The sequence below is a fragment of the Polypterus senegalus genome, chromosome 4 (genome assembly GCF_016835505.1).
Source record: "Polypterus senegalus isolate Bchr_013 chromosome 4, ASM1683550v1, whole genome shotgun sequence".
Taxonomy (NCBI): domain Eukaryota; kingdom Metazoa; phylum Chordata; class Cladistia; order Polypteriformes; family Polypteridae; genus Polypterus; species Polypterus senegalus.
Window position 1 is genome coordinate 231,412,207 of NC_053157.1, and position 27,602 is coordinate 231,439,808.

Here is a 27,602-nt window from a genome sequence, read left to right on the forward strand (position 1 = left end):
CGACCATTAAAAAACATGTATTTCATGAAAATTGCTCCAGCTGTTCGGACGTCATGCTGGAACATACATACACACATTGACTTTTATATATATATATATATATACACACTGCTCACAAAAATTAAAGGAACACTTTAAAGAAACACATTAGATACATCAGATCTCAATATGAAGTTGGATATCTATACAAATAACGACAGGGCAATGTCTTAGGAACAAAAGGATGCCAAGTCTTTTAATGGAAATAAAAGTTTTCTGCCTACAGAGGGCTCAATTGTGTAGACACCCTAAAATCAGAGTGAAATGAAGATGTGGCAGGCTAGTCCATTTTTTCAAAAACTTAATTTCTGCTACTCAAAATGCTTTTCAGTATCTTGTGTGGCCCCCACGAGCTTGTATGCATGCTTGACAACGTCGGGCCATGCTCCTAATGAGACGACGGATGGTGTCTTGTGGCATTTCCTCCCAGATCTGTATGAGGGCATCCCTGAGCTGTTGTACAGTCTGAGGAGCAACCTGGCGCCTAATGGACCGAAACATAATGTCCCACAGATGTTCTATTGGGTTTAAGTCAGGGGATCGTGAAGGCCATTCAATTGTTTCAATTCCTTCATCCTCCAGGTACTGCCTGCATACTCTTGCCACATGAGGCCGGGCATTGTCGTGCATTAGAGGAAACCAGGACCTACTGCACCAGCGTAGGGTCTGACAATGGGTCCAAGGATTTCATCCTGATACCTAATGGCAGTCAAGATGCTGTTGTCTAGCCTGTAGAGGTCTGTGAGTCGCTCCATGGATATGCCCCAAGATTATCACTGACCCACCACCAAACCAGTCATGCTAAACGATGTTACAGGCAGCATAATATTCTCCACGGCTTCTCCAGACCCTTTCACTTCTGTCATGTACTCAGGGTGAACCTGCTCTCATCTGTGAAAAGCACAGGACACCAGTGGTGGACCTGCCAATTCTGGTATTCTATGGCAAATGCCAATTGAGCTCCCCGGTGCTGTGCAGTGAGCACAGGGCAGTAGACATTTGGGCCCTCAGGCAACCCTCATGAAGTCTGTTTCTGATTGTTTGGTCAGAGACATTCACACCAGTGGCCTGCTGGAGGTCATTTTGTAGGGCTCTGGCAGTGCTCATCCTGTTCCTCCTTGCCCAAAGGAGCAGATACTGGTCCTGCTGATGGGTTATGGACCTTCTATGGCCCTCTCAGCTCCCCTAGAGTAACTGCTTGTCTCCTAGAATCTCCTCCATGCCCTTGAGACTGTGCAGGGAGACACAGCAAACCTTCTGGCAATGACACGTATTGATGTGCCATCCTGGAGAAGTTGGACTACCTGTGCAACCTCTGTAGGGTCCAGGTATCGCCTCATGCTACCAGTAGTGACACTGACTGTAGCCAAATGCAAAACTAGTGAAGAAACAGTCAGAAAAGATGAGGAGGGAAAAATGTCAGTGGCCTCCACCTGTTAAACCATTCCTGTTTTGGGGTCATCTCATTGTTGCCCCTCTAGTGCATCTGTTGTTAATTTCATTAACACCACAGCAGCTGAAACTGATTAACAACCCCCTCTGCTACTTAACTGACCAGATTAATATCCCATAAGTTTCATTGACATTATGCTATACTCTCATTAAAAGTGTTCCTTTAATTCTTTTGAGCAGTATATATATATATATATATATATATATATATATATATATATATATATATATATATATATATATATATATATATATATATATATATATATATATGATGATAAGTCCAAAGTTGGTCCATTCATCAGAGAACTTATGAACACTGAACTGCTTATCAGTTTTCGAAATATAATTGAACTACAGTTATGATCCAGAGGAAGTCCCTGGTAATGTCAGTCCCAACCTTACTTTACTTTGTGAAGCCTTCTAAGGTTGATCATTTCCCCATTTTTGTGGTAACCAATGCCAATGCCTACATAATAGTCTTTAAAAGCCTTAGTGAACATGGTGGAGAACATCAGGCTTAACAGCGTCAGCACCAAGACACAGCCCTGCTTAACTCCATTTAAGAGAGTGAAGGACTCCTGTGCATCACCATTGTCTTGAACTTTAGCTTGATTAATATCAAGAGAGTGCCACACCATGGTAATGAATTTCTTTAGTCATGATTATCAAAAACCTCTTTCTGCTAACAGTGTGGATAGCCTTAGTCAAACTGATACAGCAACAAAACAAATGAACATTTTGCTCCTGTCATTTCTCTTGTAGCTGCCTAACAGCAAACACCATATTGTCAGCCCCACATTCTTCCCAGAATCTACACTGAGCCTCTGGAAAGAGTTCCCGGTTAAGATGTAAAGTAAGGTGATGAAGAAGCCTGAGGAGAATCTTAAATGTGACAGACAGTACTGAGGTTATCACAGAACTAATGATGTTCCTTGTGTGACTGATGCCTCTTTGAAGTTTTGTGGATTTGTATCTTGCTCCCACATAATTTGGAAAAGCTGTTCTCTTACCACTGCACCACCTTCTCTGTAGACTTAAGCAGGTATTGCAACTCACCAAAGTACTTTACTTACTAACCATACAGAGGGAACAGAAGGGAGGAAAAGGGAGCCCACCTCCTTCAAATAATCATTCATTGCCCCCCTGTCACCAAACGTTTGTTGCAGACCTGCCAGTAGAGCTTCACTAGGCTGTGGACACCTGGTAAGAAACTGAGACTGAAGAAGTCATTAGATGACCACACATTTCCCACAGCAAACAGCAGTCAACTTGACCACAACAAAGAAACTCTGTAGTACTTCTACCATGAAACACTGAATGATGCAAAGAAATGTCAAATTGAAGTTCATCTTAAAAAGAACAGCTCATTCAGCCTTCATCAAATCCACCTAAACCAGTTAAGGCCTGTGGGAGTTGAAGCTCATTTCCTGACAGGCAGAAGTTATTATTATTATCATCATCATTCTCAAGGTCACTGAATCCAATTCAGGATCACAGGAGACTGGAGCCAATCCTGGCAGTAATGACAGTTTGTCCTTTTTAATAATTATTAAGCTGTATTAATTTATTTGACATGAACTGCTTGGGCCATTGGAAATCAGTTATAAATGATTCTCCTTCCGTCCAGTAGATGGCAGTGTTAACGAGCTTGACATGACTTTTCTAATACCAGTCCTACGAGTCGCCCTTTGATGACTCGTTTTGTTTCTTTAATTTCGGTGGCGGGCTGCTCGGACTGCCATTTGAGACAAAAGCGAACTGAAGAAGTGGAGAAAGAAGGAAAACTGAAAAGGAAGATAATCGGTAAGCATTAGGAGAATAGAACTGGAAAGGGGCGATGAATGCTGAGAAAGGGAGATAATAATGAAATAGAGACGGAGGAGAGAGAACGTCGCGGCAGTGTGCGGATGTCCGTCCGTTTTGGTGATGAATTATGAGGGCCAAAACAGGCCATAAGTCATATTTTGTGCTAAAACTATTGGTATACATGTGAACACTTTTGGTTTATGAATATTTTACTCACGGTTTTCAAGCGTGCAATACTGGTTTCATTGTTATGAACTATATTGTTTCGCGACCGTATATTATCGGTTTGTGCGTATGTATATGAATCCCACTAGTTTGCATATGAACTATATTGATTTGCGTGTGTACGTCACTGGTTCCAGTAGTTTGTTATTGGTTTGTGGGTAAACTGCATCGGTTTGCGTATGAATTATATTGGCTTGCGTTCTGTGCCGGTCTAAAAATGGACTTGTGTTTGCACTGTATTGGTTTCATGAACGTCATATCGCGTGGATAACATGTCTTTTCAGCGCTTGAACTCTATTGGTTGTATGTGTGGTCTATGTCGGTTTCTCATACGAAACGTACTGGTTACGCGTACGCACCCTATCGTATCTTTGCTTATGAACTCCATCAGTTCAGCGTGAGAACTATATTGATTGTTGACGAGATCTTTAACGGAAATGGGAGGGGCCAGAAGCAGGAACTCAAGGGCCGATACAGTCATGGAATATGAGGAGAAGCGGACAGGGAAGGGATCTGCGTTAAAACCGCGCAATACAATACGTCTGTAAAGTACTTGGTGGTAATTATTACTGTTTAACAGAATCGACCCATGAGTCTGAAATGAGCACAAGGCTGAAGCTAGCTGCGTATTCGGCCGTTTTCTTATTCGCTCCCAGCTACATCCTTACTGTACATCTTACTTACAACTTACATCTCGCGACTATACCTTTTCACACAACTCTTTCAAACAAGATACGTATTATAAAGGCAAACTTCAGCATTTACGACTGACGCCTTTATCCAACATTTAGATGCTACTGGTTAAATTTTTTTTCTCCTATCGCCTCCACACTGACAAGTGAAATGACTTGCTCATGGTCACACAGTGCCAGTATCATGACTTGAACCCACAAACGCAGGGTTGAAAATGCCAAGCTGTAACCACATTGCCACAGTGTTTGCACATCTACAGCAGGTACATGATGGTTGACATCAACGCGTCCATTCTTTGAAAAGCTAAGTACTCCACTTTTAGAACCAGCATGGGTGAGTTACATCATATTGAGCCACCTTACCTTTCACAATTTTGTGTTAAGACAGATACCTTTGTTAAAATGCAGTCGAGTTTTGCCCTGCCCAGTGTGGGCACCTGGGTGAAACTGACAAAGTATTATGACTGCAAGATCTAATAAATTGGATTCACTGTGATATTTAATGGGCACTGTCAAGGGTTAAATCATGTTGGGCCACCTTCATTTTCACAGTTTTGTGACAAGACCAATTCCTTTGTTAAAGCTGAGTTAAACATTCTCGACTTGTGCAGGTCCAAAATGTGGAATATTTTATTTTCAAATAATGGATCAGTTTGTAATGATGACAGTTAATGTACACGCTGTAGTCCAGTGTTTTCCAACTTCGGTCCTGTGGCCCCCTGTGTCTGCAGGTTTTTGTTCCAACCAGCTTCTGTTTTTAATTGGACTTGGGCTAATTAAGTGATGTGATATTTCCCAACTTCTATGTTTTTGGAACAATATAGAAATTGGAAAATTAGAAAACCAAGTTTGGTATATCAATCGATCGATCGATAGATGGAGATCTATCTATCTATCTATCTGTTTCTCTATCTATCTCTATCTATATCTATTTATATCTATCTATCTATCACTTTCTTCTTGGCTGGATTTGTAGAGACCCTCTGTGTTGGTGGGATGGCACCTCTGGTCAACAGTTTTCAAACAGTGCCACTGATTCTCAGTAAGGTTAAGATTAGGGCTTTGAGTTGGCCATTCCAAAACATTCACCTTTCTGTTTTTGAGCCATCCCAGTGTCACTTTGGCCTAATGCTTAAGGTCATTGTCACATTGAAAGATGAATATTCTCCCAAGCTTTAGATTCATAGCAGACTGGAACAATTTCTCCTGCATTATTGTGCAGTATTTGTGTCTATCCATTGTCTCTTGAACTCTGATAAGTTTCCCAGTCTTAGCACATGAAAGGCATGCCCATAGCATGACACTGCCACCATCATATTCCACTGTAGGTATGTTGTTTCTTGAGGCATGGGCAGTGTTAGTGTTATGCCGCACATACCTGTTTGAAGTTGTTGTGGAGAATTGCACAGCATAGGAAACCATTGCAGGGCACATAATGCCTGTCTTTTGAATTGAAGTGAGCCCCCCGATTTATTTAAATTTTTGTCACAAAATGTTCTCAATTCACACCATTTCCCATCATCTACTGTACAGGATTTCTCATGACGATGACCTCGCTCAGCAACTTTTCTTATACATGAGGCCCCAGGTTACTGTTATAAATGGTGAGTATTCACAAAAATGTTGCGTACAACCATTTCCATGCACACTTCGAGATGTATAAAAACTAAACGTGCTGTAAAGCCATGCATATTCTCACGCCAGCCTTAACCTGTGTGTGCACAAGTTTCCATTTGGTTCTGCAAACTGGCGGTACCCAGCGTCAAAGCAGTGCTACTGTTCCTGTGTGGTTTCCCATTCTTTTTTAGATTCACATGCCTGATGTGGCTTTATTAAATTCACTGAAATTGACCTCATCATTTATAAATTGAAGGCATCTGATTGTAATTAACCTGTAACAATATAATGGTCCACGGAATGGCCAAACTATTCCAAATACCACAACTGCTTTAGCATTGTCACTCTCAGTGCACCACTCAGAATATTTTAACACATTTTATGTGTGTGAGGTATCACAGCTATACAGCAGCTGATCGGAAAGCTCTACGGCAGATTGTGTCTAGAGCTCAGAGGATTATCTGGATGACAAGCCTGAGTGTTTACCCTGGAGAACATTTACTAGAGTTTCTCAGATCCCATCGTAACCATATTAGCACATTAAATGCTTTGTTTTGTATGTGTTCTTCTATGAGCTCTATGTGTGTGAATCACTACGCTCTTCTTAAACAGGCTTTCTCTTCCTCCGACTGGACACAGAATCCATTGCATTCATATTACAGCTCCCTGAATAATTAAAATACTGAGATGTATACTTGATATCATTTTTATGATGAAATAAATGAAAGCATGTATTAAACATGGTGGCGCAGTGGTAGTGATGAGCTGGTGCCCCATCCAGAGATTGTTCCTGGCTCCTACAAGATGCTTGCTGCGCCGTGCACAACCCTCGATGAAATAATTTATTGCAGCAGTACTGTCTCTCTCAAACGTACTAACCGCCAATTCCTGTCCTTTCTTTTCTTCCTCCAAGTAACCAATCGTCACACAATCAGCTCTTTAATAAATGTCAAGCCATCTGTAAGCTTAGAATGCCGATTCTTCAAAACTTTTAAGAAACATTGAGATATCTTCATAGCACATGTTTAATTATTCCATCCAGGGTCTCACCAGCCTCAGCAAGAATACAGCGTGAGGCAGGGACAATCCGTGAACAGGGCGTCAGCTCCTTGGTACTGTTGTGGCACTGTGCCCACACGTTTCATTATTAAAAGTATACATTATTTAAATGAAGTTAAAAATTTATCTGTATAATGTAGCAATGCACCAATATGGAAATTCCCAGTGATACTGATAACTGATGTTTTTATCCATCTTTGCCAATACCAATAACCGATGGCCGTTATTTATTTATTTTTATTTACTTCAGGTTTGAATGTTTTAGTTAGGCTGAAAATGTATTATGCAATATCAAAGAAACAACAGTAGCACGTGAAACAGAGATGAACGTTTTTGATTAACTTGTTGACTTTTAGGCTCTTCTTAATTATAGATATAAGCAGCCAGTACTTTCTGCATAAAGAGTAAGATGTACAGTATCTCTATAGAAAAAAAGTTCCTACTTAATTAAATTCCTCCAACTAGCCAACCCGCGGCATACCATACGCCGCATAATCAGGCCGGTTTTTTAATGATTTTTAAGCACAGGTAGAAAATTCACTATAGAAATAGAATGAATATCAGCCGATAACAATACAGTTCCCGATATAACGTGCATCTCTGGTATAATGTAATATACATACTTTAAATGCATTTATCTTAAAAATGTTATCAGATGCTCCAAGAAAATAGCTCTTGGAAACCTAAACTGACTTGGAAGACGGTCGTCATAATCTGTAAATACGAGCCCTCTTCTATTGATTTGAATCAAATTCCTTTATCGTTATTGCATGGTATAGTGAGATTGAATTTGCAAATCCTCCATTAACTTATTTTCCTATAAAGTGGTAAAAAATAAACAATGAAAAATATACAATTTCAAAGCATAAGTGCAATCTACATGTACAAATAGTGCAGATTGTGCAAATGGTTCATAAGGTGGCTCAGGTTGTGCAATATTACGTTTGTAGTGCAAGTTTACAGTGAGGTTGTTGTAATTTTAAGTACAAGCAGTTCTACCAGGAGCACTTGATGAACTGATTGAGTACATTTATAGCACTTGGGGTGAAAGTGTTTCTGAACCTCGTGGTCCGTGCATTAAAGGCTCTGAATTGTTTTCTAAGTAGAAGAGGTTCAAATAGATTGTGCTCATGGCTGAGGCAGCATTGATTTGAAGATTAAGTTGACAACGTTCTGCTTTAATGATAAAATAAACTATGAGTTCATAGTTCGCCACAGTGTCCCTATTTTTTTTTTCTCTTCTCCGTACCCTAATACGCTTCCATATGACACTAAGACAGTGGGCTGCAAGTTTACTTTTCATGGCAACTTTGATATCTGACCACTTCTTTTTATATTTCAAGCAATGTGCTTCTATCTGAATTTGAACTTTCGAGTGTCGATCACTCGATCAACTTCCTTTTGTTGCTTCAACCACTGCTTAAGCCAACAAATAGTACGCTTGTCCTTGCCTCTACTTCGCATTTGCTGAAATTGTTTTTTTCATGTGCTTTTGCCATTGTTTTTTTAACCAAACACCGAATGGTGAACGTGATATTTGTATTGATTTGCATTTTAAAATATGCAGAATTCTGGGAGGAATCAGAGTGGGATGGCAGGCGCAGGCACATGCGTTACTTTTCACTCTGACCGGGATTTATGGAGCTGAAGTGCATGGAAGTTGGCTTACGTATGGTTTTGTGCATCTGATTTTTTTTTGAGTGTACGCACATTTCCACTTTTGACCGTATGCCATGTTTCAGTGTGAGTTCTATACATAGTGTTATGCATCAGGCCCCTAGTGGTGCAGATTTTTACAACTTAACAATTTCCTTGCCCCCATAGACTTCCCCTCAACAATCATCTTCCCAGTAGACCTTCCCATAACAATTTGTCCTTTTCAGTCTGTCTCCTCATAACAATTCTTATGGCCCAAAGGATATTTTAGCCGCCTGGAGGGGAGCATCACTGATTACTCTTCCCTTCCTTCTCCTGTCCTAATCTGGAGATGTTAAAGATTGATGGCCTTTTGGTTAATCAGTTCTCTCAATTAAGGTGGAGTCAGGAGGCCCCACATGTGAAAAGTGGACTGCTCAATTAATAATTCAAATAATGATTGTTGCACTAGCATTCCTTATGGCTAGAATAACAGGCAGCTGTGCCAGTAATTGATAGCGCTGTGCTTCACTTATAAGGACCAAGCTGTGGACGACCTTGACAGAGTGCTTCCTAATTGCTTGACAGAAAAGAAACATGCAAGCCTTTAACAATTGATTCTTAAAGCTAAATAATATGTTCTGCTGTAACTTTATTATCATTAGATATATAAAGAAGCACTGATACATGAACTTAAATGCTAATCTAAAATATCTGTATGTGTGCTAATGTAAAAGACTGCAAACACAGACAGCTGCGCCGTTAATCGGTGGCACACAGCGGCACAAAGGCTGAGCCACTGATCACTTCACAGGCATTCATTTGCAAAGGAAAAGTCCCCAGCCTTCAGTAATCATCTGTTAAGCTGCTATATACTGTAGCTCAGACTAACTAGGTATCATAATGCATTTTACTTTATGTTTATTGCCTAAGGTATCAGTGAGCCCTAATATATAAATTTAAATGCCATTTAAGTTCTTATATGTTTATGCACTAGCTTAAAAGCTTGCCTAGTACTCGCACAATTCAAGGCCCTGAATGTTTGCAAAAGTTTTAGTCCTCTGTCAGTGAACGCTCCAGCACCTGTGTTCCCAAAACAAAATCTTCCTACTTGTCGTTTCATCTCCTCCAGAAAAACAATATTGTCCTTGACTCACAGAAGTTCAAAACAAAGCAAGGAGAAAGGCAAGCAGGCTTGGGGCCCTTCTGTTAAAATAAATGGTGTCCTTTTAAGCAGACTCAGGCCTAAGCTTTTCATAGCTAATAGCACTAAAACTAATAACGAAGCATATTGATCCTTAATAGAAATTCTCAACAAAGTCTGGCCAAAAAGTTTTGTTTTGGTCTCATCTGACCATGAAACCTTCTTCCACATCTCAACTGGGTCGGTCTTATGCTTTCTGGCAAATGTCATACGTGCTTTTTGGTGGAAATTCTTAAGGAATGTCTTCTTTCTTGCTACCCTCCTGCAGAGGCCTATTTTATGGAGAGCTATTGATATTGTGGACCCCTGCACCTTCACTCCAGTTTCAGCCAAAGAGCATTGCAGACTTCTGAGAGTTGGATTTCTAGTCGCCTCTCTCATCAGTCGATGTCTAACTCTGATGTTTAGTTTTGAGGGACGGTCTGTTCTAGTAAGTCTGGATGCTGTGATGAACGTTCCACTTTCTGTTAAAAGACTGGGCGTGGCAGTGCTTGACAGGACATTCAAACTCTGAAATGTTTTGTAGCCATTTTCTACCTTGATCATTTCAATGACTTTGTTTCTCATATAAGCAGAATGGTCCTTTGTCTTCATTTTTGCAGTGATTGACCAACAAAGACTATGACCTTTACAAAAGGGGCTTCTTATATCAGAAAGATATAAAGAACTCGCAAGGAATGTGTGATTATGTTTAATTATGACTTTTACCTTTGTGTCTTTTGTGATTAATTTGCCATTTGTGTAAACCTGGAGCTTCCAAAGCTCAGAAGTTTACTTATGCAAACAGTGACTTTGGAGTTTTTCTTCTTCAGTTATACATACATAAAAAGTTTTACTTTGACTTTGTAAATGTATTGTGTTAGGTTTGTAAACTTTTTTGTGGCTCCCCCCAATGGGCCAACATGCTGAAGAGTGCCCCAAAGTGTGAATACCGCGTTTCTGGAAGACAGCCTATCGCTTGCTTAGGCACCTGAAGGCTCCCAGCGCTGTAGCAACTCGCTGCAAAAACAATTCCGTAAAGATCACGGTCACGCTATCAGCACCTGCCATCAATGGGTGATGCAAGAAACCTTATGAATGCCAAAAACAGGATTACTTGGTTATTAACCTGGTCACGACCCTGCCTGTTTGTTATGTCTGTGTACAGGAGAGTGGTAGATCCTGCTGTTCCTGTTTCAAGCTAAATAAAGCTGGTTTTGCTAAAGTACCGAGACTCAGTCTCGTGTTTTGGGGTGCAAGACAGAGACTCGCATAATACAAATATATATGGGAGATTGCATCAGAAAGGACGGGATATAAAAGAAAATAATTTCAGGAGATTAATCCAAATTTGAAATTAAAAAAAAAAGCCAAAACAGAAAAGCAGGTTTGTTGAAGTTTTTTTTGAAATGCAAGCTGTCTCACCAGTTTTTATGCGTGATCTTGGAATAAAAAGCAAAGCAGTGTTTGAGAAGCTAAGAGTAAACTGACAAATGTAGGTGGGCAGACACTCCATAATACGAACAGGGTCTACAATGCTTAAAGTCTTCTATACAATTACTATTACTTATTAAGTAATAATATGTGTTAATTATTACTTAATAATTACTATTATTACTTTGAAGTCATTTCTACATAAGCAGATAGCCAGTGCAATGAGACTGAGACATTTTTCAGAAGATTTATAAGGAAAAAAGCAATAATGAAAACGACCAAAATAAAATGAAATGGTCCAATTTCTCTTGGAAAAGCTACAGTAAATGCAGACCAGAGATTTAGATGGAGGATTCTGAAGGTGCCAGGCAAGAGGGCCACAAACAATTTCAACATGGCACACAACCTGTTTAAGTTACCGTGCTTTGTTGTTGGATTTTGAAAGAACTTCATTATACTGTATGTAGCCTCACTTTTTACTTTTATATTACATACTAGCCGTCCCCAGTGGCTCTGCATGCGTAGTAGTGAAACAGGACAGCGAGGAGTGCCCTGTCTGGCTCCCCACTCCTGACGTCGCACTTCCCCCTCATCTCAGCCCGCAGCCTCTGCCTTAGATTAGCTCGAATATATCGCTTCTGCAAGGGAACTATGATTTGTAGCACTATGAGAGAAGTTGCATAATCAACTGGAATGTTCAAGCAAATTGTATATAAAAAAAAAAAACACAATCTAAATCTGTTAAATAGTTCTCTCATTCGCTAGCTAAGAGGAGGTAAGGTACACACCCCTAGGTTGGTACTTGAGTGAGGAGAGTCCCTTCCCCTTCCTATCGGCCCGCTGCGTCTCTCTCGGATTCGTGCAGATAAATCGTACCGCAGGTGAACTATGATACTTAGCGCAATGAGAGAAGTCACAAAGTCAACCAGAATGTTCAAGCAAATAATAGAAAAAAAAAAGATCTAAATTAATTAAATAGTTCTCTTGTAAAAAGCAGACAGACATACAAACAGACAGACATTGGATTATATATATATGTGTGTGTATATATATATATATATATATATATATATATATATATATATATATATATAATGGATTAAATTCATTTTTTTCCTCAGAATTCTTCACACAACACCCCACAATGACAACGTGAGAAATGTTTACTTGAGGTTTTTGCAAATTTATTAAAAATAAAAAAACTGAGAAATCCCATGTCCATAAGTATTCACAGCCTTTGCTCAGTACTTTGTCGATGCACCTTTGGCAGCAATTCCAGCCTCAAGTCTTTTTGAATATGATGCCACAAGCTTGGCACACCTATCCTTGGCCAGTTTCGCCCATTCCTCTTTGCAGCACCTCTCAAGCTCCATCAGGTTGGATGCGAAGCGTCGGTGCACAGCCATTTTAAGATCTCTGCAGAGATGTTCAATCGGATTCAAGTCTGGGCCACTCAAGGACATTTACAGAGTTGTCCTGAAGCCACTCCTTTGATATCTTGGCTGTGTACTTAGGGTTGTTGTCCTGTTGAATGATGAACCATCGCCCCAGTCTGAGGTCAAGAGAGAAAAATTACTATAAAGGGGCATTGTTTTAGTAACTGCAGCTATAAGAAGTACGTTATTACTAATGAGCAAACCCTCTCTATTATATTCAGTTAACTGTATGTGCGTGTACTCCTCCTAAACCACCAGCTTAAACAATTAGCTAATGGCATGTGACACCCTTGTCATTGTGCCACATCAGAAACACGCCACAGTTTACTGATGGCTTTGGAGGGCACACTTTACACCGGTCAAGTGTTCGACGTGCTCTCCTAATTTTATTCTGAATTCGACACCTAGATTACATTGTTTTGCTTAATTTAAGGACAATAATTGTGGACAAATGTTTAAAAAAAAAAAAAAACATACCAGCAAATGTTAATAGGGTTTTACAAAAAATTAATTTGTTAACCCTAATATGGAAAACATTTAGGGGAAATTGTTGTCATCCCGTTTTTCATGAGAATCTGCCAACACACTCAATGCGTTGTCGTGATGCATAAGCCACTCACCTAATTGCTGCAATTCAGGCCATTTTCTCCACACTCAATTATGCAATAACTTGAGCACTTTCAGGGAAAAACCCTGGCCTGGCTCAAAGCTTCTTCTTTGAAAACCTCTTGAAGCATCATGACAGCTTCTGCTGCTGTTTTCCCCAAAAGTAAACCGAACTCGATGCAAAGACATTCTTTCAAGTCTGCCATCACAAAATCGGTGAAGACGGTAAAAGAGACTCGAGATAAAGAATCACTCTGACCTTACAGACCTTTCTGCAAGGATGTGGCTTGGCCGGATGATGCAGAGGGCAGTCTAGTACACGCACCTAGCAGACAAACATCGGAACTGAGGCCCTTCCAGTTTCCAGAAAATTTTTTTTGGGTGTCCCGTCGTAATAAAAGTAATATCTGCAAGTGCAGCTTTTTTATGTAAAAGGATTTCACTCAGCAATGACCTACATGATATTACTCTAAATGTTCTGAATCTGAAATTCTAATAAATAAATATAATAATAAATATGACCAAAGAAGGAGATTGTAAATGCTTTACCTGGAAAAAAAATTCTGTGGAGCTGCCTTCAGAGGCAGTGTACATACATAGACCCACGTTATTTATTTTAAATATAAAGTGCACAGTCGGACACCAGTTTATATTAAACTGCTTTACAAAAAGTTATTTGTACTTTATAAACGCACAATATCAAGAAGCAATTAAACTAACCGTATTTAGATAAAGACCATTTAACAGCCCCACACCATCTACAGGTAAAAGTGAGTATCCTAAAACAAACAAGCAAATAAATTAAATAAATAGCCAGTCACCAAACTACTGAGGTGCAGATCACTCGATTTTACTCAGACTCCTTTACATCGTCTTTATTGTCACAGTTGCTCAGGACCTGGCCTTGGTGGCACAGTTTTGGTTTTATCAAGGACCTGTCCGTGTCCTCCTGATACTAAAAATCAAACATTAAGATGTCTCAAACAGCTGATAACTGATGGTTCCTGCATGAAGGATGATAATAACATGACACCAATGTCACTTATTTTCGTGTGCCAGCTACACAGTACAGTGTTGCTTATTTCTCGCCTTAGAATATCACACATCTGAAGAGAGAAGATGGGTGTTTTGTACTTTTTTTATTCGTATTTATTCATTCCTTTTTCTGTCTTCAATAATCGCCTCGAATTATCAGGTTGCTGTATCTATATTTTTGGAAGAGTTTGGACTTTATTATAAAGAAGATGGAAAAAATAAAATGCTATTGCCATAGAAACTGTTTTCCCCCGTGTTTGTGTGTTTTTGTTTTTGGTGAATTTTATTATGTGTCATTTCTGAGGAAATATCACATCAAATGTTGTTTTCTTAATGTTTTTTGCGTTAAGCGATGTAACAACATATAACAAGCACTCAGGCATGGATATTATATAGAGATATTCCACCATCGTGTATGTATTCATGTCCATGCCCTATTGAATTAGAAAGTCCAAAAACTGAATACTCAAACTTAATGATAAATGAGGTGTGCTGGTTGTAATAAAAACAAGCCTGTGCTTCAGCCATTCTTCGGATAAGCAGTAAGCTCTGCATTTCCACCTACAGCACGGGAGATCTCTCTGAGCTGAAGACTGCGCCTTGGACAGTTTCTTAAACTCTGTTGTAAGTACAGACTGCAGCGTCCTGCTGTGATTTCCTATCAAAGGTGCCAATTTTCACGGACAGACTGTGAGGTGAATGGTTTCTAAGACCCTCCTAAAATAACAAGATCAGGTTATATAATTTAATGAAGAAAATGTAAAACAGGCGACTTGAAATATTAAGGGTAAAAAGTGTTTTCACTTTTAGGTTTCTGTTAAAAATTCAGTGTCAGTTTTGCAGTTTGCTTCACTGAATATTAATTTTTTTCCTCCTATTTTCTCATCTGCTTCTCTTCACACTTTGTGTGTTTCCTTCTGGTTTCCTCAGCTCAGACTTTGCAACTTAGAAACACATATCTGTTCTACATAGAATCTAATAATACTCCAGAAGGGTTTCTGCTCACTGAATGACGTTGCATGAATGACTCAATCTAATTGGCGGTCCAGTGGAGCACCGCTGTCTACGCGTTCTGATTTGTGGTGTCGCGTGTGACACAGACTTGTTTTGATTTAGGCTCCACCTCCTTTTTTCCTCTCATTCTCTAAGCACGTGTATGGCGTTATTTCAGTGCCACTATTCTGAGCGCACGTAAAAAAAGATTGCAAGTGCAAGTGTTGCATTTTGAAGAGAAATTTATTTTGAGCGTACAAAAGCTGAATTTGAGTGAACAAAATTCATTGCTGCGTGCAAAAAATGTATTTCAGTGTTTGCGCTTATCCATATACACACACACAATAGCACCCCCTCTCGCTCAGTTTTTTCATTTGCGCTTGCTCGCAATGTGTTGCTTGCGCTCACAACATTCTCTGTGTAAATGGCATAGAAGGGCACAACAACAACATTTATTTATATAGCAGATTTTCATAAAACAGTAGCTCAAAGTGCTTTACATAATAAAGAATAAAAAAATAAGACACAATAAGAAAACAAAATAAATCAATATTAATTAACATCTAATAAGAGTAAGGTCCAATGGCCAGGGAGGACACAATAGATATGAAAGTGCTGTAGATGAGTGGCTCATAGTGAGCCGAGTCTCGTACACAAATAAAGAGCCGTCCTGCTGACTACATCCGTAAAGCACATATTTAAAATGACAGTTGCAAAACAACTTGTGTCTACAGATATTCACAATAAAATCTGATTTTTTTACCAAATGTTTAACATCAATGTAACACCCATTAACAAAGCACCTACCCCAAAGTATTTTGGAAATATGAAAATACAAATCTTAATGTTTCTAATTACTGCATTAGATGAATGTAATGATGATGATAATAATAATCCCCACCAGTGGATGTGTGTCTTGGGCACTGACCCTGTGATGACAAAACTTTTGCTCAAGTTCAGTTTTCGACTCGTCAAATTCACCTCTTCACGTGGTCGTTCAGTGATTTAACATCCGTTTCTGTCTGGTTTGAACCTTTGGAACTTCTCAAGTCCATTTTAGGGAAGTTTGACGTAATCTGGTGTTTTAATAAATAAATGCCGAAAGGCAACAGCTAGATAGATATGGTGACCTGTGTGTGTTCGTCTCCTTTGAGCTCTAGTGACACCTCTGTAGTATTAGAGTTTGTGATTGGTGGTCTTCAAGTTGAAACTTAACCAGTCATGTCCTACTGTGTAGTTTGTTTGCTCCAGTTAGTTTGGTAGCCTTTCAGTAGCAAAGCAGACAGTTTTGCTCTTGCTGTTCTTTAAGTGTATGTGTTTCAATAAAGTACATAGATTACCTTAAACTTCTGTATATAGTGAGTCACACTTGTATATAGGAGTTCATAGCCTATTTGAATATGCAAATCAATATAAATCGCCCTTAAGCGCAGCCTTCTGTGAAAAGACAATGGGAAAAGCACGGGAAAATATAAGAATTTCAGCGAATACCAAGTGGAGGCAAAGGAAAAACATACTATTTGTTCAAATAAACCGTGGTATAATCAACAAAAGGAAGTTGATCGAGTGACATAGCGTGTTGGAGAAACTTGAAAGCTCACATTCACAAAATCGCACAGTGCCGGAAATAAAAAAGTCACATATCAAAGTTGCTGTGAAAAGAAGAGTTGTAGCCCACTGTCTGAGTGTCATATGAAAGTTTATTAGGGTACAGAGAAAAAAGGCACACAGTGAGGAAAAAGCACGAAATGTCAACTTCAATCTCGACATTTCCACTTTAATCACGTAGTTTATTTTGTCATTTAGTAGAACATTATAAACTTCATCTTAAAATCGTTTAATTAACCAGTTTCTCAAATCACATCGTAATTAAAGTAGCACGTTAAATGCTTTGTTTTGTATTTGATCTTCTACTCGTATGTGCTCTATGTTTGTGAATCACTACTTGCTGTTTAAACCGGCTCTCTTCCTCCAACTGGACACAGAGTCCATTACATTTGTGATATTACAGCTCTCTGAATAACTAAAATACTGAGATGTATACGTGATGTCATTTTCATGATGATAGGAGTTAAAGCACGTTATTAAACATGAGTTTCACTTCGATGAAATAATTTATTGCAGCAGTACTCAGGGCGGCTCTAGGCTTGTGGTGGCACTGGGCAGAGGAAGAATCGGTGGCTCCTTCGTCGGCCAATGTCAGTAAGGTAGCTTATCACGGTGGATGGCCACGTCCGTTGCGGACACTGCATAACAGCCTCGTGCTCATGACACAAGCATTTATCTTTTGTTGAAATTTGTCGCTGCGTTTTTAGCTGTGTTGTTATTTTATCTTTCTGTTTTATATTCAATATATATTGGCGTGGCCGCCCCAAGAGTCCTTGCTTTTCTTTCCCCAAGTAACCGATCGCCACACAATCAGCTCTGTAATAGGCGTTAAGCCATCTGTAAGCTTAGCCAATTCTTCAAAGCGTTTAAAGAACATTGAAATATCTTCGTAGTACATGTTTAATTATTCTATCCTTCACGACACTCCCAGTGAAGAATATAGATTATTTAAATGAAGTTAAAGTTTTATGTGTATAATTTAACAAACATATTTTGCTGCATTTCACCTTAAAAATGATATCGTCATCATATGTAAATACGCACTTTATAAAGTGGCTCAGGTTGTGAGATATTATAACTGTAGTACAAGTTTACAGTGAGGTGATTGTACTTATAAGTACAAACCGTTCTACAAGGAGCAATTGATTGAGTGCATTTAAAGTTCTTGGGATGAAACTGTTTCTGAACCACGAGGTCTGTTCAGGAAAGGCTTTAAAACATTTTGCAGTGACTGAGACAGCGTGTCCTTAAAGCTGTATACTGATAATTCTCTTTCCGATCAGCTGCTGCTGTGATTCGCACTCCGATACAGTGATATAAATACTCCGAGTTGTGCAGTTAGAGAAATATGGAAAAAGATGATCCGCTGTGGCAACTCCTAACGTGAGGAGCTGAAAGAAGAAGAAGAAGAAGAAGTGAGAGTAACAACGCTAAAGCAGTTATGGTATTTGGAATACTATGGCTGTTCCCTGGACCATTATATTGTTACGAGTTAATTACAATCAGATGCATTACACTAATAAACAATATGCGGTTAGTTTCTGTGTATTTATAAAGCTGCGTCATGAAAATAATGAGTAATCACACAAGAACAGTAGCACTGCTTTGACGCTGGGTGCCGCCAGTTTGCAAAACCGAGCGGAGAACTTGCGTACGACAAGACATGAGGTACCGTGGAAAAGTGCGTGGCTTTACGCCAAGTGTAGGTTTTATACATCGCAATTTGAACGTGGAAAAGTTCTTACGCAACATTTCTGTGCGTACGCACCGTTTATACATGAGGCCCCAGGTCTTTGTAAAGTATCGAGGATTTGAAGGACTTTCACACAGTGTTTAATGCTCAGAGTATCGTCAGAGTATTTAGGATTATTAAGTTAATGCTAATTTTTATTTATTTATATATATAAATATATAATATATATATTTTTTTTAAATAGTGATTTATATCTGTAAGTGAATTTTATGTTCTGTTTTTTTATCTGTGTTGATGGTAATTCTCTTAGTGTGCCATCTAGTGGATTTTCAATTAAACTGTTTTCTGTCAGAGTTGTGTTGTCATTTCTAACAGACATTAACAATCTAGGATTGAACTGTTTGTAATAGCTAATATTATCTTTATTATTTGTTGTAGACCATACCATCATGGTAAGTGAATTTGAAAAGGAATTAAATATTTTGGACATCTTAATTTATCTCTTACTGGATGCATGTAGTGAATATAAATTTATTTGAACCTTTTCTTCACAAGTCTAAATATTAAATCGCTGGTGTATTAAATGCATTATTTTAGTAGCCTAGTTAGTGGCATGCAGTTGTAGCCTGAATTTTTTCTTTTTATATTATGATCTTCACTTGCAGTGTGTTGGTTTTCTGTGTGCTCGCCTTCACCACCATGACACAACTGCTCCTCAGTGCCCACCTGCAGTGCTGAATTGTGCCAAAGTTCTGCTTGCGCTTGTCTCTCTTCTCTGTGCACTCTCTAGCATATTTATTGTAAATCAAAAATACTGTGGGCCTTATTTGTGTTGTACTCAAATCTATAAATCCCAAAGCTCCGGTGCCACCTGCTAAATGTATTCTCGTGTGGTTTGTAAATTTGCATGTTGTCCTTGTGTATTTGTGAATTGATTGGCATCAGTGAATGTGCTTAACAGCTGAAGAGTACCAGTTATAACACTGAATACTAGAAATGAGTCAGTAATACTTCTTAATGATCAAAGCAGGTTTAGTCCTTAATGTGCTGTAAAGTACATATCTGCCACCCCCTTTTACCATCTCCAATCTGAACCCCCGAAGACTCGACATATGAACACTGGCCGCTGCATTACCAGGTCACACTGGTTCAGAGTATCTGTAGTAGCGGATAGCTCAATCAACGCCAGACTGATGTTTTATGGGTGTCGTTTACTGGATTGCACGCTGCACTCTGCTTTCTGATTGACTCTGTGGTTCACCACCACGTGTGCTTCTATCATGACACCAGTGCTTCTGAGGTAACCATTGGCACCTTGTGACCCCAAACTGGGCCGTTCAGCATGTGTATGATTCACTTTGTATGAATAGAATGTCTATTTGGTTCTTGTCACTTGATTGTACACTGTGTATGTCAGGGGTGGGCAAAGTCAGTCCTGGAGGGCTGTAGAGACTGCAGGTTTTTGATCCAACCTAGTTGCTTAAGTAGAAAACAATCCTTGCAAATAATTTAATTTCATGGCTTGTTAGTGCTTTAACTCTGCCAATACAGGCCATTCTCATATCCTAGATGTTCTTCCCCTTTGTAAGGAAATCATCCAAATGATTTGAAGGCTAAAATGGATGAGCAATACTCAATCTTTCATTTTTTTTCTCTTCTCTTTCCTTCCAAGTATTTAATTAAACCCAATAGTGCATGATAAATACACACTCGTGTAAATGGTTACAAGCTAAATGGAGAAAAGCTGCTTTCTTTTGTCATTTGAAGCTTATTGCTAATAAAAAGCCATTAAAAACCAAGAGAACAGCTGTTTAAGACTAAAACAAGCAATAAGGGTTCAGAATCGTAATGAGCGAGACAACTAAAGTGAAGCACAAGTGTTACTTGAGCAATAAGTGCTTCTTAAGCAACTGGGTTGGAACAAAAACCTGCAGCCACTGCGGCCCTCCAGGAATGGCTTTGCCCACCCCTGATGTATGTTCTTCACCTCTCCGTCAATAGCTAAAGCTAGGTGACCAGAGCACATGCATGTACTGTACAATGAGAGTGACCACAATGACAATATCTTTACCACTGTCCTGCTGCACCAGCGCCAGATGATAAATGATGGACCTTTCAAGTGACCATTTGTTGGGCCTTCTGCTGTATAAAAGTGTTTATCCAACGGAGGTCTACTGCCCACTTCACTCTCAGTCAAAGTTGTGCTCTTGTCCAGTGACAGTGTGCTGTTGGTGGCGGTGCCATTGCCTGTCTGTGGTTAGTTTTGTGCTTTCCAGATGAGTTTTTCTTTAAAAGAAAAGAACTCTTGTTTATCGTAGATGAGTGTGAAAGAGCAGTGAAGAGCCACACCAGCTCATGAGAAGTGCTGTGAACAGACCTGTGTGTGTCATTTGACTTTACAAAGAGACACTTCAAGATCGGGTCATCTACAGATTTGTACCTCGTTAGTGTATCTCGTATCCGCTCTATGCAGATGATATACAGTGGTGTGAAAAACTATTTGCCCCCTTCCTGATTTCTTATTCTTTTGCATGTTTGTCACACAAAATGTTTCTGATCATCAAACACATTTAACCATTAGTCAAATATAACACAAGTAAACACAAAATGCAGTTTTTAAATGATGGTTTTAGTATTTAGGGAGAAAAATCCAAATCTACATGGCCCTGTGTGAAAAGTAATTGCCCCTGAACCTAATAACTGGTTGGGCCACCCTTAGCAGCAATAACTGCAATCAAGCGTTTGTGATAACTTGCAATAAGTCTTTTACAGCGCTCTGGAGGAATTTTGGCCCACTCATCTTTGCAGAATTGTTGTAATTCAGCTTTATTTGAGGGTTTTCTAGCATGAACAACAACAACAACAACATTTATTTATATAGCAAATTTTCATACAAACAGTAGCTCAAAGTGCTTTACATATTAAAGAATAGAAAAATGAAAGACACAATTATAAAACAAAATAAATCAACATTAACATCGAATAAGAATATGGTTCAATGGCCAGGGGGGGACAGAAAAAACAAAAAAACTCCAGACGGCTGGAGAAAAATAAAATCTGTCGGATTCCAGACCATGAGACCGCCCAGTCCCCTCTGCATTCTACCTAACATAAATGAAACAGTCCTCTTTGGATTTAGGGTTCTCACGGAAGGGCTTGATGATGATGATGGTCACGTAGACTCCTGCCTTTTAATCCGTCCATCATTGTTGGTGCATCATGAAGCTTTGAGTAGGTGGTGGTGGCGCAGGCCACCATCACAAAGAAACCGGAAAAAGAAACAGAAAAGAGAGTAGGGGTCAGTAGCGATTTTAGAGCCACCATGAATAGTTATTTTGAGGAAATTGAACATATGGAGTATCAGGATTAAGTTAAATTAAGAATAAAATGAAGTTATAAAAAGGCCATGTTAAAGTAATGTGTTTTCAGCAGTGTTTTAAACTGCTCTACTGTATCAGCCTGGCAAATTCCTATTGGCAGGCTATTCCAGGTTTTAGGTGCATAACAGCAGAAGGCCACCCGCCTCACCACTTCTTTTAAGTTTTGTTCTTGGAATTCTAAGGAGACACTCATTTGAGGATCTGAGGTTACGATTTGGAATATAAGGTGTCAGACATTCTGATATATAAGATGGAGTGAGATTATTTAAGGCTTTATAAACCATAAGCAGAATTTTAAAGTCAATCCTGAATGACACAGGTAACCAGTGTAGTGACATCAAAACTGGAGTAATATGTTCTGATTTTCTTTTCCTAGTTAGGATTCTAGCAGCTGCATTCTGCACTCGTTGCAAACGATTTATATCTTTTTGGGTAGTCCTGAGAGGAGTGCGTTACAGTAATCTAGTCGACTGAAAACAAACGCGTGAACTAATTTCTCAGCATCTTTCAGTGATAAAAGAGGTCTAACTTTACTTATGTTTCTTAAGTGAAAAAATGCTGTCCTAATGATCTGATTAATATGTGATTTAAAATTCAGATTACAGTCAACAATCACCCCTAAGCTTTTTACCTCCGTCTTGACTTTTAATCCTAATGTATCCAGTTTATTTATAATAGCCTCATTGTATCCATTATTGCTGATCACTAAAATTTCAGTTTTCTCTTTATTTAACTTGAGAAAATTACTATTCATCCATTCTGAGATACAAGTCAGACATTCTGTTAGTGAATCAATAGAATCAGGGTCATCAGGTGCTATTGATAAGTACAGCTGTGTGTCATCAGCATAGCTGTGGTAGCTCACGTTGTGCCCTGAGATAATCTGACCTAACGGAAGCATGTAGATTGAAGCATGAACTGCCTTTTTAAGGTCATGCCATAGCATCTCAATTGGATTCAGGTCAGGACTTTGACTAGGCCACTCCAAAGTCTTCATTTTGTTTTTCTTCAGCCATTCAGAGGTGGATTTGCTGGTGTGTTTTGGGTCATTGTCCTGTTGCAGCACCCAAGATCTCTTCAGCTTGAGTTGACGAACAGATGGCCGGACATTCTCCTTCAGGATTTTTTGGTAGACAGTAGAATTCGTGGTTCCATCTATCACAGCAATCCTTCCAGGTCCTGAAGCAGCAAAACAACCCCAGACCATCACACTACCACCACCATATTTTACTGTTGGTATGATGTTCTTTTTCTGAAATGCTGTGTTCCTTTTACGCCAGATGTAACGGGACATTTGCCTTCCAAAATGTTCAACTTTTGTCTCATCAGTCCACAAGGTATTTTCCCAAAAGTCTTGGCAATCATTGAGATGTTTCTTAGCAAAATTGAGACGAGCCCTAATGTTCTTTTTGCTTAACAGTGGTTTGCGTCTTGGAAATCTGCCATGCAGGCCGTTTTGCCCAGTCTCTTTCTTATGGTGGAGTCGTGAACACTGACCTTAATTGAGGCAAGCGAGGCCTGCAGTTCTTTAGACGTTGTCCTGGGGTCTTTTGTGACCTCTCGGATGAGTCGTCTCTGCGCTCTTGGGGTAATTTTGGTCGGCCGGCCACTCCTGGGAAGGTTCACCACTGTTCCATGTTTTTGCCATTTGTGGATAATGGCTCTCACTGTGGTTCGCTGGAGTCCCAGAGCTTTAGAAATGGCTTTATAACCTTTACCAGACTGATAGATCTCAATTACTTAAATCTGTTCTCATTTGTTCCTGAATTTCTTTGGATCTTGGCATGATGTCTAGCTTTTGAGGTGCTTTTGGTCTACTTCTCTGTGTCAGGCAGCTCCTATTGAAGTGATTTCTTGATTGAAACAGGTGTGGCAGTAATCAGGCCTGGGGGTGACAACGGAAATTGAACTCAGGTGTGATACACCACAGTTTTTGAACAAGGGGGCAATTACTTTTTCATATAGGGCCATGTAGGTTTGGATTTTTTCTCCCTAAATAATAAAACCATCATTTAAAAACTGCATTTTGTGTTTACTTGTGTTATATTTGACTAATGGTTAAATGTGTTTGATGATCAGAAACATTTTGTGTGACAAACATGTAAAAGAATAAGAAATCAGGAAGGGGGCAAATAATTTTTCACACCACTGTACAGCTTTATTTCTCATTTAAACTCAATCAAATTAATTCTTTGGTTGATTGCCCATCTCTGGTTAATGATTGGCTCAGTAGTAATTACCGGCAGTTGAATTCAGGAAAGACTGAGGTACTCATTGTTGCTCCTGATTTTTCCATTCTGAGATTAGCGTAAAATGATCTTCTATCTCTCCTGCTGTTAAGTTGAGTCTACGTAACCTTGGGGTTATCTTTGCCCAGTCCCTGATGCTAGATTCATGTGTGAGATCAGCTGTTCGTGTTTCTTTCATTTTAAGAAATCTTTCTACTATACACTAAGAACTGCAGTTTCAAAGTCAGAATTGGAGATGCTTGTTCCTCCTTCTCTTTCCCCACCTCTTGATTACTGTAATGCTCTTTATGTAAAGGTCTGAGCAAGTCCTCTCTCACACGTGTTCAGTTAGTCCAAGATGCAGCCGCCAGGCTTTTCTCTCGCGCCAGCCTGACTGATCCCATCATTCCCACTCTGCACACACTGCACTGGCTCCCAAGGTTTTGTAGAATTCATTTTAAAATATTGGTACTTCTTTACAGAGCCTTGCATGGACATGCTCCTGAGTACCTAACCAGCCTGCTCCATCATTATACAGCTTGTCCGCTCTTAGATCTGGGCAACAGGGCCTTTCAGTTGTTCCACGCCCTCGACTGAAAACCCGTGGGGATTGTGCTGTTCAGTCCATGGCACCAAGACAATGGAATAGCCTGCCTTGTGTTTTTGCGCGCAGCCAACTCTGTTGATTCTTTTAAAAAGCAACTGAAAACATTTCTTTTTAAACAAGCTTTTAATCAGTGCTGAGTAGTTCTTTGTTAGTGTAGGTTTTTGTTCTATTTGTTCTGCTTTGTATTATATTGCTGTTCAGCGCTCTGTGACCCTTGTCTGTGAAGGGCGCTATATAAATTAACTACAGGTAAGATTCCGTTACAACGAACTGCCAGGGACCTAAAAAATATTTGTAATGGAAAATTTTGTTGTAATGAGATTCTGTATTTGTCACTATAGTGCTTTCTTTCAATTTTGTCCAGACCTTTGCAATCATTTCAATAGCTTCTTTCATGTTAATTTTAATCTTCTCCTTTTTTCTCCCCATTTCCTTGAGATGATACACTTTCAGGGTGTAAATGATGCTCAAATCCAATGGCCGAAGCAGTGCTGTTCAATTGGGTGGGAGGAATTCAACGTGAACATTATCTAAATGTGGAAGCATGCTGTCAGCAGCAAAGATATCAGTCAGAAGCTGAAGCATACTTTTCTTCTTCTTCTTCATATTGTGAGGTGTATGAACTTTTTTGGGTTTCCCCCAACCCCCACCCAACAGGGACCAAACGGGCTGAAGTGTGTCCTGAAGCGCGATTGCAGTGGCTGTGGAAGATTGCTTGTCCGTTGCCAGGGCAACAGCCGGCTCACCGCGCTGCAGTGAAGCGCCACAGAAGCAACTCCTAAAAGATCGGGTCGTGCTGTAAGTCACTGTCTTGCACCCCAAAACGTGAGGCTTAGTCTCAGTAATTTAGCAAAACCAGCTTTATTCAGCTTGAAACAGGAGCAGCAGGGTTATTTGTTGTAGCGTGATCTGCCACTCTGCTATACACAGACACAGCAGTCAGACAGGGTTGTGACCAGGTTAGTGGCCAAGTAATCCTGTTCCCTGCATTTACAATGCTCATTGCATCACCCATCGAGATCTTTTCTGTTTGCTTCGGTGTGAGCCTTCGGTTGCTCCGCCAATGGCTAAACGGTCTTCCACAGATGCGGTGATTGCACTTTGGGACGTGGCGTGTTGTCTCAGTTGGAAGAGGTCCCAAGAGAGTTTAGAAACCTCACATTTTCTTGAATGGGTGCCGCATTAATAGGAATGTTTCTTGAACGAGTGTCGCTGAACCACATAAAAACAGCTTTTTCGACGTCTTCAAATGTCGCAGTTCGCATATGTTTGTAACCCGATGTTTTTCTTCTTTTTTTGCTGGGTCTTTCAAGAAAGTTGATAGCGTCGATGGCGAAATTCCAAATTCACTGGCAACATCATTTTTTCTTTTTGCCGTAATCGAGAGGTGCAATAATTTTTTTTTTTTCTTCTAATATGAACTGTTATCGTTTTTTCTTGTCTGCCGTTTCTATAGAGGGTGACAATGAGTTAAATTCCAATGAATGTTTTTCAAATGTTGACGAGCAAAAGGTATCACTGAAAACCACTGAATTCAAAACAGTTCGAAGAAAGAGAAATAAAAATTACAGTGTTTCTGTTTAAGAATCATTGTGTACAACTGAGCTGCGGCCACAGAACTAACTGCTCTGTGGATGATTCTTTCAGGCGTTTCAAGGTCACTTCATTGTAATAAAAATCTCTGCTGAATTTTTTCCGTAGTAACAAGATTTCTATAGACTCGTGTCATATGGGGAAACAGTTGGGACCATAAAAGTACTTTGTTGTAATGAAAATTTTGTTGTAAAGATATTTGTTGCAACGGAATCTTACCTGTACTACTATTACTACTACAGTGATGTCTTCCTGAGGCTGTGCCCGTGTTAACCCTGAGGACACTGCCTTGTCTGTTCAATGCCTGACTAAGCTGTGCGAGTTCAGATCACAAATGCCACTCCAGTCCAGCTGACACAGATATAATGGAATGAAAGCCACAACTGTAACTGAGCCAGCTACTTACAGTCTGTCATGGAGGACTCTGTCCTGATTGGTCTAAGTGTATCTTGCTATTCAGCTAGTCAAGCCAATGCCTGTTGCAATCTGGACTCGACTCTCATGTGACGTGCCGAAACTTAACTCTTTGAGGGCTGAATATTTTTTCCAAAGAACTCAGTTTACTGAAAAACACACAAAGCAGTGGTTTCACACAAGTCAATATAAAACGTCAGTTGCTATGTGCTGTGGCTGCTGTTGGCACATGTTTGGCACCTCTGGTGGCAGTGGCTGCGTTGGGGGCGCCTCAATGGTCCGCAGGAATGCATGGTGGGCAGCTGCCTGCCTGTCTTCGCACAGCAGGTAGGTGGCAGTGGCAGTCGCAGTGTGACGCAATCTGGTTTGTACCTTTTGTCATCATAAGTGATGGTCCTCCCATGCAAACACTGCTGTGGGCACATGAGCTACATTAAAGTTTTCAGCACCACGATCACCTGGCGATCGATCAGAAGATGCTGGTACCTCACTTTCACTTTTGATCTCCATCTCCAGATCATTTGCATCAAATTCGGGAGTCAAAAAATTACGTAAAACATCCATGGAGTATTTTGCTTGGCACAGTCTCTCGCCAGGTGTCGGTGCCATTTTAAAGGATGTTTGCTCTTCGCTAATCATGCACACGTAGGAAATCGATGTTAAATCAACAAAGCTATGTAACTTTCCTCCTAACAAAGAGAGTCAAACTAAAAATGTAAGGGCAAGTTTTGTTACAGTTTACAGCCGATTACCGTCCTCCTGTATTTTGACAAAAGTTGACATCAGCCCTAAAAGAGTGAATGTGTAACATGGGAGCCAATGTGTCTGTGCTTATATGGACTCGGCTCTTCCCTTTACATACAT

The 27,602-nt window shown here is 39.7% G+C and overlaps 1 protein-coding gene across 1 annotated transcript in view; it reads left to right on the plus strand.

The window, feature by feature from the left end:
* The first annotated feature begins 3,202 nt into the window (after positions 1 to 3,202).
* LOC120528120 (zinc finger protein 501-like) overlaps positions 3,203 to 27,602 on the plus strand; it is a 36,921-nt gene continuing 12,521 nt past the window's right edge. The window contains exon 1 of the mRNA XM_039752162.1: positions 3,203 to 3,297. The gene's annotated coding sequence lies outside the window, so the exon portion shown is untranslated. The remainder of the gene's footprint in view (positions 3,298 to 27,602) is intronic.